The 12068-nt window shown below is 37.1% G+C and overlaps 1 long non-coding RNA gene and 1 pseudogene across 2 annotated transcripts in view; one reads left to right on the top strand and one right to left on the bottom strand.

Moving 5' to 3' along the window:
* The window catches only part of LOC105463316 (uncharacterized), a 71627-nt gene that overhangs the window by 8225 nt on the left and 51334 nt on the right, over nucleotides 1–12068 (top strand). The gene's annotated exons all lie outside the window — the stretch shown is intronic.
* LOC105463315 (small ribosomal subunit protein mS25 pseudogene) lies at nucleotides 5404–5925 on the bottom strand (annotated as a pseudogene).

The raw sequence follows: 12068 nt of genomic DNA, 5'->3' as shown, positions 1-12068 counted from the left end.
ATCCGAAATCATTCCCTTGGTTTATGAAGCCCTACATTTCTTCTCACCCTGGCTGGTTTTCTGGTCTTATCTCTTACTTCATGCTACCTTAATCCCACTCTATCTGATGGTCATGCTGGTTTCTTTCTCTTCCCAGAATCTATTATGCTTGGTCATATTTTCCTGGCCTAGAATGATATCCTTCCTTCCCTGCCCCAATGTTTGAATAGCTTACGGCGTATACTAAACTCCCAGGCCAAAGTAACCAAGTTAATCTTCATTACGTCTTATTATATGGTCCACTGCATCATACTAGTCACATATTGGTTAAATTCATTTACTGGAATGCACACTCTATATGGTAAAGATATCGTCTGCCTGGTGATCACTACTATATGGCTGGAATCAATAATAGCACCCAGAACCTACCAGGTGCTCAGTAAAGATTTAATGATGAAAAAATGCAAGTTTTATAATACAAATATATAAAATTATGAAAACAATTTTTATAACAATCATTTGATAGTCTTTAAAAGGCTACACAAAATTTAAAATATAATTTTATAATTATAGATACAATTATGACAACAAAATTTTATAAAATTAATCATTTGATTTTTTTAAAAGTCTACCCAAAGGAACTTAAAATCAGAGAATGTTGTTGAAACTGAACACCAACTGTACCTACATTTATTTCTAATAGGCTTCTCTGAGTCCACTGATACCCATAAGAAAGCACTTAGTGCCTCAAGGAAACTATAGAAAGTAGTCAGAAGAAACCACAGGCCAGCTATAGTCTGAGAGTGTTTTCTATTGTGATTGGCCATTCTGGTATAAAAATCTTGATGAATGGCTTATTATCACCATTTCTGCTCCCAAGCACTCTCCCAGCATCACACCACTATAGCAACTATGTCCCATCTCCTCAGAATGCAGCACACTGGCATAATGAACATAAAGTCCCAAGTAATCTGTGAATTCATAGCTGAGATATACTGAATATGTATACACTTCCCAGCTCTTACCTATTACACTTTTTTTCCACCTGTATTCTTCATTTTCTTTTTCCAAACTTTTCAAGGATTTGACACGAACAGACCACAGGTTGCTGTATTACAGGACACAGACACACACACGCGCAATGCACACACACACCGCAATCCCATAGAGATGCAAAAATAAATGCAAGGATACTGTTCAAAGCCATCATTCAGACATGCAAGAACACAACATATACACCTTACAGATGGAAGATATGGACAACTAGATGATGGAATTAATTACCTTCCAGGATCTAATATTGACAGTTTCAAAAAGAACTGCTTTACATGCAGCTAATTGAAATAAATGGGGAATGGAAATACTAGTCATAAATAGGAAGATAATTTTTGAATAAGACTATCTTATAAAAATTGCTTGGATAAATTTCAGCCTGTGGGTAGGAGCTTCTGGACAGTTATTACAGCAATCTGTATCTGCACTCAGTTCAGCTAGTAGGGCCGCAGCTGACTTTATCTTCTTGTAAAGACTCAGTTTCAGGTGTAGGGCCCTAGAACATAGGACAAGAAGATACTCTTTCCTTCGTCTATAGATACTTAGAAAATAAGACTATTTTCTACATTCTGGCTGTTAAGAATGGCTTTGTTTTAAAAGTCTTTCTCCAGAATATATGCCCGGATGACCAGCCAGTCACATAGTAAGTGAAATTAAATTTTCCAAAAACATGGTATGACATCTAAGAAACAATGTGGCAGTGGAATTAAAGTGGCTAATTTGGAACCAAAGATGTTACTTATTGAGATAGAAAAGCTCCTTCATATATTAACTTAGAAGGACATTAACTGTTGTCATTGTAGAAAATAAATTTATTTACCAGCAGCAGTTTAATTTTCAAATGCAAAAACGGATAAGATGGGTATTAATTTTAGGAAAGTTCAGACACAACTAAGGGTAATGCTAGCCAAATAATCTGAACAGTAAATATAACTATATCTCAGAATGTATTTATTAATAAAAATGAAAAGTTGTTATAAATAGATACTATTATCACTTGCCCAAATGATGTGGTTGACAAATATATTGATTTCAATAACCAAGAGTAGATAATTCCAGCTACCTACTGTGTTTCAACAGTAAGTACTTTAAAAGTAAACTTATTTAATAGACATAACACAAATATGTACTGTGTGACCATATTAAAGGGTGCCCAGTTGTTGCCTTTTTTGCCAGGATTTCATTAATGTTTTTATTTCTCTGATTGTTTACTTGTTTGTTTCGAGACAGAGTCTCGTTTGTCACATAGGCTAGAGTGCAGTGCCATGATCTTGGCTCACTGCAACCTCCGCCTCCCGGGTTCAAGCAATTCTCCTGCCTCAGCTTCCTGAGTAGCTGGGACTACAGGCGCATGCCACCACGCCCAGTTAATTTTTATATTTTTAGTAGAGACAGGGTTTTGCCATGTTGGCCAGGCTGGTCTCAAACTCTTGACTTCAGGTGATCCATCCCTCTCAGCCTCCCAAAGTGCTGGGATTACAGGCATGAGCCACCACTCCCAGCCTCTGATTCTTTTTTTGCCTCACCCTCCTAAAACTTCCCCTGTTCCATATCCATTCAGAACATCTACTGTCATGTAAATACTCCAAAATATAACTGCCATTTGTTAAAAAAGATTGTTGATTATTCTCATAATTTCAAATTTCTTTGTAAATGGTTTTCTTTCAGAGTTTATCAGTGTTAGTATCCCTGATTTCCATGATAGAATATTGAGACAGAGGAGACAATGGCAGCAACACCACTGCAATGGCTGCCAGTGAGTCTGTGACAACATTAGGACCAAAGGTTTAAAATGTGACTCCAGATGCATGCTTATCAATAACTAAATGCATTAATAGTGATAGATTAGGTTTCCACTTATGATATCATGTATAATGTACCATACTTAATTTTCCCCTTTCCTTTTACTATTTAGTTTTATGAGCCAATTATTGGACTTTGAGGATTTTTGTAAAGGGCTGACAATAAAAATTAATTGCAGAGTACTTTTAGAGCCTTTGATAATAACTGCCCTGAAAAGCAAAACAGTTGTACTCCCATGTTCTTTCATAATGTTTCCCAGTAGATTACGTATTCCAGGAAAAGCACACATGTAGCATAAAACTGATTCCTGAGTTTTTAATGTAGTTCACAAATATTGTTTCTTCACGTGGACACAGGGAAGGGAACATCACACACCGCGGCCTGTCGCGGGATTGGGAGCAAGGGGAGGCAGAGCATTAGGACAAAGGCCTAATGCATGCGGGGCTTAAAACCTAGATGACGGGTTGATAGGTGCAGCAAACCAGCATGGCACATATATACCTATGTAACAAACCTGCACGTTCTACACATGTATCCCAGAACTTAAAGTAAAATTTACAAAAAGGAGTATTGTTTCTTACACAAATTAAAGAACCAGTAATCACCATGAAGCACTATTACAATGGAAGCTATCAGAAACAATGTGACTATTGGCAATCATCCTAATTAACCTAAAACTTGTGTATTTAATTATTGATACACAGAGGGAAATCTAGTTGCTCTTTTAAAACAGGCTAAAAATAGAAGTAATTAGAAATAAAAGTAAAACTCCCACTGATTTCTGGAAGATTGACCTGCATAATTATTCAAGAGTGGAGAATAATTTTATGTTTATAAAATATTTGCATACTATTATAGGTTTATATAATTTATTGACCATTATAATATACATGATTACATAACTAATTTGTTCCTCCATATGTTAATCAATTCTAATCAGTAGTTTTTTAAGGCTAATGTACTTTTTGTGTAGGTATGTGGACACTAACAAATAAAAATGTACTAAATCCTTTGATTTGATCAAGAAAAAAGTAAGACAATCTTTTTGAAAAACCAACATTCAACAAATACCCAAGGGCTGATCTAGGTTTTAGAAAATCAAGTTTCAATTCTAATTCTTCCATGTATTTGTTTGTCTTACTTTCTCTATTGAAGAACAGTGATGATACATTACAGTTTTCTACAAGTCATAAACAGTGAAGTTAACTGGGAGAAATGAACCACATTAAACAAAGACCACGTTTTCTGCTTTTTCTTCTAAGTCATGTTGCTCTCTTCAATCCATGAGGTCTAGACCCAAGACATCAGAGAACTGCCAGCTTCCAATCACTGTTCCGGAGTTTGGTCTAGAAGCAATTCACCTGATCTATATACTTCATTCCAACCAGATTCTGACATTTGTGTCACTGGTGAAGTTTGTCATTCCTCCTATCCTGCCCCATATTCTACCCTACTTTCTTAGCTGTGTTGTTGACTGTTGCTTCTGGCTTGAGGATGTATTTTTCATCTGTGTATATTGCTTTACCTTTCTCTAAGTAATGCATTTAGCTCAACCTCCTGTGGGTGGCACTCCTGCCTGAGTCTCCCCAGACAGACAGCAAGATCCATTCACTGCTTCTCTTCTGTCTGCCAGTGGTGCTCTGCAGGATCAACTTCACCCACAGGTGAAGGCTGTAATGTGGTGTGATTTGAAGGGCATCAGGCCTGCCAGCCAAAACTCCCCTGGCAGTCTACCTGAAATTCCAGCCAAAGATCATTAGTGTTGCTTCTTAAAATAACTTTGTTATTTTGAATCTGAATACTTTCAGCCCCTATTCCTACCTTTTCCTGCTGAAATGATTGTTTATTTTTACATGATCACTGAAAGCTCAAAGTTTCTTAAGATTTCAACAATAGTGATAGCAGAACAGTGCTTGGTAAGCAGGATTTTTGTGTTTCTTGTAATCTGTTTATATCCCCTTGACTCTACTTTAGTATTTAAGAGAAAAAAAAAGTATTTTAAGAAGTTGGCCTTTTGTTGGCGCGAACCCGGGAGGCAGAGCTTGCAGTGAGCCGAGATGGTGCCACTGCACTCCAGCCTGGGCGACAAAGTGAAGACTCCGCCTCAAAAAAAAAAAAAAAAAAAAAGAAGTTGGCCTTCTCACTAAGGGCAAGAGATTGTACAAGAACAGTGGGATGGTAATAAAAGTGATGGCAACTGTAACCAAAATGAGAAAAATCCAAGCAGACACATATGGGAAAGTATCAAGACTGAGTCCCACCAGATGATTCTGTTGCCTAAAACCTGGGATGTTGTGAATTGCTGTGGTGGTTGTTGTTGCTGTCGTTGCTGTTTTGTTGCAGTGATTAGAAAGCCTTTTATTTACTCAAGGAGCTGGGATATCCGGCTGCCGATGTTCCTCTCCCCATGCCCTTTTACACAGGTGTGTAAATGGGAACCTTTTATTGCAAAAGGATTTCCAGAGTTTTCAAGGACAGAACCAAGGGCTTGCCTGGGGCCAAGGTAACCCCATACCAATCTCCCTATTGGTCAGTCACAATCGCCCCAGCGCACAGTGGCCTTGGGTGTTAGTCTTGGGCACTGACTTTCACAGTGGCTCTGCACTTCCCCATCATCTCCTTGGGTATCAGGCCTAGGCAGGGCATCTGTCCTTCCACTTTGCAGATACAATCCTGCAGGCAGTACTTTCCAGGGCCAAAGTGGGCTGGATGAGACAGCTGCTTTTCTCCTTCTCTTCTTTCTTGGGGGTTTCCTCATTCTTTCCCAAGATTTTTTGATGTACTCGATAACCTCCTTATTGTTCTTGGTCTCCACATCCAACAGGACTTGCTCCCCAGAATGTAAGTATTGGTGGATGTGGAGACAGAAAGGGTGATGACATCCTGTCCTTAAACATCATGATCTGCATTCATGGGATTTTGTATTGAATCTGAGATATGTTGAAAACACGGATTTCCTGGTGCCCTCACCCAGCTCCCCATGTGTTTTGTAATTCACCATCATGACCTTCGCCAAGTCTTTGAACACCACCTCCCCCTGGCTCAGGAACTGCAGGGTGCGGCAATGGGGGAGCAGCCCTTCATGGGCATGGGGCAGTGGCGGTGGTGGGTGGGGGGACATGTGGCCACAGGCCCAGCAGAGAACAGAAGCCAAAGAGCACCCACCACGGCCAGGAGCGGACCTCACACCGCATCTCCCCTGAATTTTTGTTTCACTGTGGAGGTTTTTTTCATAAGTGCCTTCAGAGCAAGGGTGGGTTTTAACACAATTCAGTCCTTTGCTGTCTAGAAGAAAGAACACATGAATTAATAAATGGATCATCAAAGATACGTTTGATTAATTAAGCTACTTACAACAGCACAGCACTTCTTAGAACAAATGAAGACCTATCCATGTTGATTTGGGGTAGGGAGAAATGAGAAGAATAGAAGGATGGCCATGTATGGTGGCTCACGCTTGTAATGCAGCACTTTGGGAGGCTGAGACTGGAGGACTGGTTGAGCCCAGGAGTTCAAGACCAGCCTGGGCAACATAGTGAGACTACCCCTACAATCTCCACTCTAAAGAAAATTTTTAAAATTAGCCAGGAGTAGTGGCACACACTGTAATCTCAGCTTCTTGGGAGGCTGAGGTGGGAGGATCACTTGAGTCTGGACGGTTGAGGCTGTAGAGAATGGTGATTATGCCTCTGCACTCTAGCCTGAATGACAGAGTGAGATCCGTCTCAAAAAAACAGTTGTGGGGGAGGGGCAGGCAGGACTACTTCTCTCCATCTCCCACTGTGAGGAAGCATATTGACCCTGAGCAGGGCTGAAGCATCCACAACCAGGGCCAAAGGACAGTTTCTAAAATGGCTCATGGCCCATGTTCTGTTTGTCTCCAAAACTAAGAACTTTAGCCAACAACTACTAGGCTACAACCACATTATTTTCTAGGTGCATTTGGTCATTTTTTTTCCTTGAAAAATAGAAGAGCTAATGGAATAAAATCTAGCAGTCTTTCAAGAATAGGAAAATATCTTACATCCCTTATAGTCAGATTGTAAGAAATTTCCAGCCATTTCAGAATTGTGACACTCTATCATAAGCTGCTCAGTTTCACAGCTCAACTGGTGACCTTGCTATAAGGCTGTATATACAAATACAATTTTCATTTAAAATGACTTTCAATTTAGTTTAGCACATTTACTAGAATTTATTAGTGCCACTTAAGGATATAGGGGGCATCTCAGTGAGTAATTGTACTATGGAATTTGCAGATATGAGTAAAAATTCTGATGCGGGGGGAAGGTACTCTAACAGTCCAATGTGTTAACCTCTGCTCTCTGGATCGTGGCAGAATAATCAATCAGGTTTACAGCTTAAATTTCATGTTTTATTTTACAGGTGAGAAAACTGAGATTCAATGAGGCTAGACATATAGACAGTACCCTGCACATGGTATGTGTTTTAAAATATCAGTTGAGTGAAGGGAATTTTATCTAAGGACAGAGAGTGTGGCAAAACCAATGATGGAAGCCAGGAGGACTCCTAATTTCTAGTTAAGTTGTTTTTTCAGTACTCATTCTAACATTTTCTCCAGCCATATTCAGTAAGACAAAATCCGAGTCATGCAGGTCCACAATCCAATACATGAAGAGAGGAGGGAAAACAAAAATAAAGGCAAAAAAGAATATACTGCCAATCACAAACATATGACTGTGTACTTCTAGTTAAGGGATCTGTAGTGCCAGTTCTTTTAAGAAGCATAACAGAATGTCCTTGCCTGATGCTCCATAGGCACAAGATCCTTGCAAACAGAAAGTCGTTTTTACCTTCTGCCAAATGGGATCAGAAGAAGTGTTTTAGCCACTTCAGTCCAAATGCCCTTCCCCACCCCTGCTACACACACATACAAAGATATTCAAGTATATCCAAGTGTACCTAAAACCCCTCTCCTCTAAATAATTAAACAAAAATATAGTCTACTATAACCATCCAGGTATCTCAGCAAATAGCCTACACTGCTTTTATTTTACAGCATTAAGTATTTTATCTAAACATAGTAGTTACTTGAGACAAAGGACTGGATTCAATGAATCTTTTATTAACAGTCCCTTGTTTTTTTTTTTTTAAAAAAAAATGAAACTACAGATCTGCTGAAAGCATGGAGTCATTTCCTACCAAACCTATGTTCCAAATGTAATTTCACCTGCTTGATACTTGGACATTTTAGGTCTGAAAAAGCACAGGGTGAAAGATGGCAAAGAACAGGGAAATTTTCATTTAGAAGTGCAACAGCTCACTTAGAACAGAGCTTTAGGAAAGCAGAATCCAAAACCGCTGTGACTAATACATTTTTCAGATTTATTAAGTAGAAAGGTGCACAGGCAAAAGAGAGACAAGAAGCAAACAGAATCGGCTCTTACACCAGCAATTCAGGATTCTGGTGCACGGCCCTAAGATAATTTTCATAGCTGGGTAAGAACGATAGGTTGTAAGTGTATAACTCATTGGCAAAACAATACTTTCTGAAAATAGTATTTTCTGCTGAGATGTCAACAACAACAAAAATGGATATAAGGGTTACACCAACTGTTTCTCAGGATAGGGTGCACCTGTTTTAAAAAGAAAAATGTCTAAAGAATTTGTTCTCCTATTTCACATCTCTTGACCTTTTCAACCATTAACTTCACAATGCTGATACGTCACAAACCAAGTTTAAATGAATGTATTTTGAAAGTGCATTGGACATTTGCTTATCCAGACCAAATAAAGTCCTTTTCAAAAAAAAAAAAAAAAAGCCTAAAATTTAAGGTTGTTTTGCACGCATACAACTGAAAAACCCATGTGGAGAGGGCTGAATACTTAATACCAAAATTGCGTAACTGTTGCCTCAGAGGTAATACTGTTTTGGCAAAAGCTTCATTGAAATATAGCTCGCATTACACACAATTCACAAATTTACACTCTGTAATTCAATAGTTTTTAGTATATTCACAGAGTTGTGCACTCAATTAACATAATCAGTTTTAGAACATTTTAGCATCCCCCAAAGAAACCCTGTACTCCAGTTATCATCTCACAAAACACCCAAATTCCCACCCCCAGCCCCAGGCAACCACAAATTTACATTCCATCTCTACAGATTTGCCTATTCTGAACATTTTATATAAATAGAATCATGTAACATGTTTTTTTTTTGGACTGAATTCTTTCTCTTAATATAATATTTTATCCAACTTGTAGCATGTATCAGTACTTCATACCTATTACTGGTTGAAAATGTCCCATTATATAGATATACCACATTTTGTTTATCCATTCATCAGTTGATAATCATTTGGGCTGATTCCATCTCTTGGCTATTATGAATAATGCTATTATAAATATTGATGTACACATTTTTGCATGGATATATGTTTTCATTTTTCTTGGGTGTATACCTAGGAGTATAATTGATGGGTCAAATGATAGCTCCATGTATAAATTTTTGAGGAACCACCATGCTGCTTTCCAAACTAGCTGCACTATTTTATATTCCTACCAGCAGTTTAGAAGGGTTCCAAAATTTTCACATCTTGTTAACACTTGTTATTCTCTGACTTTTGATTATAACCAACCAAGTGAATGTGAAGTGGCATCTCATTGTGGTTTTGATTTAGATTTTCCTGATGACTAAAAATATTGAACATCTCTTCATGTGCCTTTTGGCCATTTGTGTATCTTTGTTGACAAAATGTCCCTTCATATTCTTTAACCATTTTTCAACTGGGTTATTTGTCTTTTTATTATTGAATTGTACAAGTTATTTCCATATTCTTGACATGATCTCCCTATCAGATATGTTTTGCAAATAATTTCTGTCATTCTGAGGGTTGTCCTTTCACTTTTTTGATAATATCCTTTGAAGCACAAAGGGTTTTAATTTTGATAGTCTAACTAATGTATTTTTTCTTTTGATGTTCATTCTTTTGGTAATGTATCTAGAAAACCATTGCCAAATCCAAGGTCATGAAAATTTATCCTTATGTTTTCTTCTAAGAGTTTTATACTTTCAGCATTCATATTTAATTGACGCACTTCAAGTTGATTTTCATATGGAGGATGAGGTAGTAGTCCAAATTTATTCTTTTTCCTGTGACTTTCCAGTTGTCTCAGCACCGTTTATTGAACAAATTCTTCTCTCCTCATTGAATGGTCTTAGCACCCTCAGTGAAAATCAATTGACCACAGACATATGGGTTTCCTTCTGGACTCTCGATGCTATTCCATGGATATATAGCATATTCTTAATGCCAATATTGTCTTGATTACTATTGCTTCATAGTAAAATTTTGAAATTGGGAAGTGCAACTCCTCCCACTTTGTTCTTCTTTTTTAAAATTACTTTGGCTATTTTAGGTCCTTTGAGTTTCCGTATGCACTGTAGGATCTACAAAGAAGCCAGTTGGGATTACCATGGGGGTTGTGTTGAATCTATAAATCAGTTTGGGGAATAATGCCGTCTTAGCAATATTAAGTCTTCCTATCCATGAATACAGGATATATTTCTGTGTACTTAGATTTTTAATTTCTTTCAATAATGTTTTGTAGTTTTCAGAGTTTAAGTATCACACTTCTTTTGTCAAATTTATTCCTAAGAATTTTATTTCTTTTGAGGTTATTGTAAATGAAATTGTTTACTCTATTTCACTTTTGGACTGTTTATTGCAAGTGCGAAAATGTAATTGATTTTTAAATATTGATTCGTATGTCATGATCTAGTTGAGACTGTTAGTCATAGATTTTTAGTGGATTATTTAGAATTTTATACATATATATAAAAAACTATGTCATCTGAAATAGAGATAGTTTTATTCCTTAATAATCCCTTTTTAAAATAATTATTCAAAATGTTTTGGCCTTAAATGAAGCAGTTGCAGGTACTATATTCAGATATAAGAATTTAGCTATCTGGATTTGTCATCTGGTGAAAATCTAGTTTTCACTAATACCGTCATATGTTGCTTACCGACAAGGATAGATTTTGAGAAATGCATTGTTAGGTGGTTTTATCATTGAGCAAACATCACAGAGTGCACTTCCACAAACCTGGATGGTCCAGCCTCCTACACACCTAGACTCTATGGTATAGCTTATTGCTCCTGGGCCACAAACCTGTACATGTTACTCTACTGAATACTGTAGGCAATTGTAACACAATGGTAAGTATTTTTGTATCTAAACATATCTAAATATTTAAAAATTTAGTAAAAATGTGGTATTATAATCTTATGGGGCCACCATTGTATATGTGATCCATCATTGTCTGAAATGTTGTTATAAAGTGCATGAGGTATATGATTATCTCTAAGAAAACATTCTCTTTTTTCTTCTTTTTGTTTTCTCTTCTTTAATATAAATTCTTTGGACAATTGTTTCCTTTGACTACTATACTTCTACATAGTAAAGCTCTTACTTTCCTGCTAAAATAAAGATGTTATTACTATTTATTCTGAGAAGATTATATTACCTAACCAATCACAGGACCAGTCATCTTTGATTCCATAAAATGAGACAAGTTTCTCTATAACATGATTTTACATAGCAAAAGTATAGAAAACCGTTAGTCTCATCACTGAGAGTCAGTGGCAATAAGTTTGTAGCAATATAAATAATACAACAGAACATCTGTCTGCAAAAGACAACTTAAATTCTTAATGTAGGTATCCCCCACATCATAAAACGTAAATACTTACCATGTATGGCTACTTTTTCCCTTCTACATAGAAATCTGCTTCTGCAATCACTTTGCTACAGATTGGGTTAAAAAATAAAAACTGCCTGCATTTGGCACAAAGCTGATACCAAACTAATAAAAATTAGTCAAGAATTATAGTGTTCTGGGAACACTATGAAGCTTTTAGCATGTCTCTCTGTTTCTGTCCAAAATCCATGTATCATCCACATATGGTTGCATTCGTTAGAATTATGTTTCTGAGGCACTCATTCAATAGTTCAGCTGACAGGTTGGTGTTTTACCACCGAGGAGACTGAGTTTAGGGACAACCTCTTGATCCCAGTCTGTGACCTCCAGAACTCAGGACATGTTACAACGAGTATGACCATGAAGTTTTTCCACAAAAATATTGTCTCTTTTAAGTGGTTTAATATATCAGGAGACAGAAACACTGACAAAGAAAGAGACTGAGAGACAAAAAGAGACAAAGACGCTACACTTAGAGTACTGTTAAACTCTTTCACCAGAAGGA

The sequence above is a fragment of the Macaca nemestrina genome, chromosome 3 (genome assembly GCF_043159975.1).
Source record: "Macaca nemestrina isolate mMacNem1 chromosome 3, mMacNem.hap1, whole genome shotgun sequence".
Classification (NCBI taxonomy): domain Eukaryota; kingdom Metazoa; phylum Chordata; class Mammalia; order Primates; family Cercopithecidae; genus Macaca; species Macaca nemestrina.
Note: the sequence above shows the minus strand (reverse complement) of the source record. Positions and strands in the feature narration are given on the sequence as shown.